We start from the raw sequence: 6,000 nt of genomic DNA, 5'->3' as shown, positions 1-6,000 counted from the left end.
TAGGTGACACCTCAAACACATGTTGGCAAAAAAAGGGTTACATCCAATGATAAATATACCTTCTATGCATACTCTAACACATGTCATCGGTATGGTTACTTATCTTGGGAATACAAATCTTATACTCATGAGAAAAGGTTTTATGGGTACTATTACTACTGCAATAAGTATGGACACAAGGTTGAGGTATGAAGATTAAGATAATGGACAAATCAACATTCACATAGAACCTTTAATCCTATCTAGAAGAACAAGTTCAAAATGTGAGAGTAGAGGTCATATGACTAAGAATTTCCAAACAAGAACTAATAAAAGAAACCAACCAAGATCATGGAGAAGAACAAGCATGACCTATTACTACTACAAAAAGATAGTGCATCTTGCCAAAGATTTTAGTTATAAAAAACAACCCAAGTTCACAACTTGAACCATAAATAAAAGAGCAAGGTGGAAGAGAAGAAGAAACTTAGAAATGACTTCAACAAGATATGGGCAAGAAAAGAAGACCACAAAAAAGAGACAGAGTTAGACAAAGTAAGAAGACCACTTGTTGTTGGTGAGGCCTTCACGACCAACTAAGACAATCCAAGCTTAGAAGGGGTTGCATGCCAAAGGAAATACTATACATTGGTCCCCTATGAAAAATTAGTAAAATAATGCATGAAGAAAACATAATGAGGCTATAATAAGGCAAGAGTCAAGATTATACCCACTGATGCATGGGTCACTTGCATTAAATGCAAAAGGATAGTTAGGAAAGTGTTGTACTTATTGTTGCTCCTTGACAATTAACCTAATATGGATCATCAAAGATATAAATAGGTGAAAAGTATTTAGTTAATCACTTTGCAAACTCTAAGTCTTGATCTAAGAAAAAAATTGAGAAAATATTGGTTGAGAAATTGTTTGTCATTTCTGTTGGCAATGATATATCTAAACCTATGAGTGTGCAAAACTATAGTAAGAAGAGCTAAAAGTATAAGAATAAAATAATGGCACCATAGAAAATAGTATTCATAAGATTGAGCTTGTTAGTATTAAGGAACTTTTAGAATCAAAATATGTGGTTATCTTGTTGAAGGGTGATGCACAAAATGAATTAGTTGCACTATCCTCACTGTCTATAGATGTTTTACTTGTTGAAGATGTTTGTGCATACCTAAAAGGAAATATCTTGGAGTTGGGAGTGCATAAAGTATATGAAGCATTCTCTACATTCTTGGAATATGGTTATTGAAGAAAGATTTCCAACACCTCATGAAAACAACACTGCACCACATAATAGAAATCCTTGATTTTATTCATGAGGATTGTGTAAGAGTGGTACTAGGAAGAGTATATGGAAATCATATTTGGCTTAACAAGCCCTATGAAATCGCCAAAATGGTCATCTTAAGGGTAACATGACTCAATGACACAAAGACAAGGCTAAACACAAGAAAGATCACACTCTATAAAGTGGTGAGGCTGACCAGTGCAAAGAAGGTAGGGTGAGCACTCACAATCAATGAAACTCTTGACCTTGAGATGAAGTATGTCATGCTGGAAATTGTGAACAAACTTTACTTCTCAAGAAAGTCAACTCTGTACCCTATGAAGTGGTACAAAAAACATACCAAATTACTCATGAAGGTGCCCCACTACACCTAGGAGGGTGGCTATATGAACAACTAATGTTGAATGTGAAAAGATCAAAGAAAACCCAAAGGTTTACACATTCAAATTTGAAGCTCTTTTGGTATGTATATTTTTCTACTTTTCATGTTAATGTTGTTGATAAGGCATAATCAATCGGTTCAAAGATAAGCCAATTTGTGAACTAGTATGTATGTCTTGTTGGAATTATAGATGGAGTAATTGAGAGGAGGGGGGGGAGGAGGGTGGGGGGTGAATCAGTTACTATAAAAACAAATCCATAGATCCCTTAGATGTCTTAAAACTTAGTTACTGTTTTCACTTAGTAGCTACATAGAAAAAATGTTTTAACTCGATAGATGTATGTTAACTTATTAAGCATTCACAAAAATTTAATATGCATGCATAGAAGAAATAACATCAACACAAGAGACACCAAATTTAACATGGAAACCCAATATGGGAAAAACCACCAAGTAACTAGCTACCAATTTTCACTCTTCTGAAGTGAGCCCTATTAGGAGCCAACCCTATTAAAGGTTACAAAACACACTGTTAGGTGTGACCTTGTTAGGAAATTCAATCACCTTGCTTGGAGTGGCCTTGCTAGAGGACTTTTAGAACAATTCAATAGAACTATCCACCTTGTTAGAGAGTTTACAAAATGGCTATTAAACCAACTCTGTTAAGAGATTTAGGAATTAATTGTACAATGGTGAGAAAGTAACAATAAGTGACCTAAATGAGATGCAACTAATTTTTTCTATTATAGATCTCTTTTCTACTTCACTAGATCCTCTCTGATCGAATACAACTTTGCTACCCCTCAAGGATATTTGATACTTCTTCAAAATTTGTTCACACTTCCTCTTTACACGATCAACTCACTTGCATGCTCATTCATTACAATTAGAATCCATAACTTGAACTTTATACATTACATTAGTAAGCTATAATCATTACATGAAACAATTAAACTTTATTTTCCAAAATAATGAAATCCTTCATTGGTTGACCCTACTCGGTAAACACTACTCTAGAAATGATTTCCAGTGTTAACCAAGTGAATCTTGGTAAACATTGCAAACTCTACAAAATCCTTTGGAGACTAAGTGAACTTGGTAAAAACTAACTTTCCTTCGCTGACCTTGTGAGCTTAGTAGAAACTAATTTCTACCATAGAAGCCTTCGACGCTCGAGTGAGCTCGATAAAAACTATCTTCATAGTGTAACTTCTAAAAATGCTCAGTAAACTCTGTAATTCACTTTGCTTACCATCTGAGCTTGGTAGACTCTGTCTAATAAGTGATATGACATTTGTGTAACATCAAAGATAACACATAATTGAACAATTGTATCCAAAAATCTCCCTCTTTGGCATTGATGGCAATACAATATGTCATAAAAGAATGAAATTTGAGGACAAGTCTTTTTCTAATAGAACATTTCTCCCTCTTAGATTTTATTCCACAAACTTCACAAATATAGTAATCTTTCTTTGTGAAGGAATTACATAGCTTCATAAACAAATTCAAATTTTAGAAAGCTTATGACAACATACTCTCCCTCTTTGACAACACATGCCAAAGACAACACAAACCAAATGAGTAGCAATGTACCTTAAGTACTAATTCATATGCAATGTTCTCATGATTATGCTACATCAACTGATAGATCTTCAACTTGATCCCTATTGATGCATCACTAAAACTTCATTTTAGTGAGCTTCAAATAGGGGAATGACCCCTAACTTAATTCTTAGATACAAGAATGCATCCTTAGGTAAAGGCTTGGTGAATATGTCAACAATTTTTTCCTTTCTATGGACATATTCCAATATGATCTCCTTATCTTGCACCAATTCTCTGACAAAGAGATACTTTATTGCAATGTGCTTGGTTTTTGAATGCATCACTATATTTTTAGATATGTTGATTGCACTTGTATTGTCACAAAACATAACAAAAGGTTCTTTGATTTCCTCCATGCCTTCTAATAACTATTTGAACCAAACAATATTAGAACAATTTACTGCTGCTATAACATAATCTACTTCTGCTATAGATTGGGATGTAGAATTTTTCTTTTTACTTGTCCAAGAAACCAACCTCTTTCCAAGAAAGAATGCACCTCCACTTGTAATTTTTCTATCATCAATGTTTCCTACCGAATCTGCATTAGTAAACACTTTCAAATCAAGATTACCTCCAAATTTGTACCATAATCCATAATCTTCAATGCCTTTTAGGTATCTTATCATCCTTTTGATTGCCATCATGTGATTTCTCTCAATTTTGCTGAAAATCTTGCTACAATACCAACTGCAAGAGCAATATTTGGCCTTGTATGAACTACATACTGCAACTTTCCAATCATTGATCTATATAATATTTGATCTACCTCTTTTGATTCATCATCCTTGGTAAGCTTTAGATTAGTGCACATATGAGTCCCAACTAGTTTGTAATCCTCCATACCAAATTTTTTTTAGTATCTCCTTGACGTATTTTGATTGAGTAATGTAGATGCCATTCTTACTCTACTAAATTTGAAGACCAACAAAGAATTTGATCTCACCAAACATAGACATCTATAATTCCTTGTTCATTTGCTCCAAAAAATCTTTGAAAAGATCATCATTTCCTATGAACAAAGTGTCATCCACAAATATTTCTGCCAAAATAATCTTGTTATCTAGTCCTTCCTTGATATACAAGCTACTATTATCATTAGTTCTCTGGAAAAAAATTTGAATAAGATAGTTATGCAATCTTTCATACCATGCTCTAGGGGCTTGTTTTAGACTATACAATGCTTTGTGTAATTTGTAGACCATGTCCTTCTTGTCTAGATCAAAATAACCTTCAAGTTTCTTAATGTAGACTTCTTCATCTAGTATACCATTGAGAAATGCTAATTTGACATTCATTTGATATACCTTAAATCCTTTGTATGCAGCATATGCAAGTAGGGTCCTGACACCTTCTAATCTGGCAATAGGAGCAAAAGTCTATAGTCTATTCCTTCTTCTTGAGAGTAGCCTTTACATACCAATCTAGCTTTGTTCCTTGACACCTTACCATCTTTATTCAACTTATTTTTGAATACCCACTTAGTTTAAATCACATTTTTGTCTTTAGGCCTAGGTAGAAGAGTCCATGTTTTGCTCTTCTCTATTTTCTCTATCTCTTCATTCATATCCTAGATCCATCTTTCATTTTCTAATGCATCTTTGACACTTCTAGGTTCAAAATCAGCAAGTAAATAGGTACTTTTTAGCTTACTTCTTGTCATAGTACCTTTAGATTTATCTCCAATAATATGATTTGGTGCATGATGTCTCTTGACATGCTTGGCTAAAATAGGTTCCTTGCCTTTTGAATGAATTGTATTTTCATCCTCTTGCACTTTAACTTCAGGTTTTGGCTATTTTGTCTACTGCTTAGGTCCTTCAGACTTGGTAGGTATTGGCTCGGTAGCATCTGAGTGTGACTCAGGTTCCTAAGCTTAGTTTGAACTTCTTGCAACTCAATTACTAAAGACTTGGGAGTAGAAGATTCCTGATTGATAGATGTATTTGGAACTATATTAGGTTTAATGAAAATAAATCTCCTATAATCTTCTAGTTCCTTTTTGCTTTTTTCTTCAGTGCTTTCTACAAATTCATCAACTTTCACATGTGCACTTGCTATGACTTTGTGAGTAGACAAATTCAAACATCTATATACTTTGCTTTTGCAAGAATATCTCAAAAATATTCCCTCATCACCTTTCACATGAAATTTACCTTTTCTGGATTCTTTCAAAATGTAACATTTGCTTCCAAATACTTTTAGGTAACTTACATTTGATTTATAGCCATACAATAACTCATAGGGGTTTTTGAATGAGTCCTTCTTCAGCTGTACTTGATTCAAGGTATGACATGTAGTGCTAATAGCTTCCTTCCAATATTTGATAGAAATGTTCTTTTCAATCATTAAAGTTCTTGGATAGTCCATGATAGATCTATTCCTCCTTTCAGCTATTCCATTTTTCTTAGGTGTTCTAGGTGATGATACCTGTCTTTTGATTCCCCTTTCAATGTAAAAGTTATTGAACTCATGGGAGATGAATTCAACATCTCTATCTAACCTCAAAAATTTTAGTCTTTTCCCTATTTACTTCTCTACTCTAGCTAAATACCATTTGAACTTCTCAAATGCTTCTAATTTCTCTCTCTAGTACATGATAGTCATCATTCTAGAGTAATCATCAACAAAAAGAATGAAGAACTTTTCTCCAGTATAGCTTTCAATTTCAATGGGTCCACACAAGTCAGTATGCACATTTTCCAAAACTTTTTTAGACTGATAGTTCTTACTT

The sequence above is a fragment of the Cupressus sempervirens genome, chromosome 4 (genome assembly GCF_028749045.1).
Source record: "Cupressus sempervirens isolate cs-2001-9-10 chromosome 4, ASM2874904v1, whole genome shotgun sequence".
Taxonomy (NCBI): domain Eukaryota; kingdom Viridiplantae; phylum Streptophyta; class Pinopsida; order Cupressales; family Cupressaceae; genus Cupressus; species Cupressus sempervirens.
The sequence above is the reverse complement of the archived record's forward strand: the minus strand, read 5'-3'. Positions refer to the sequence as shown.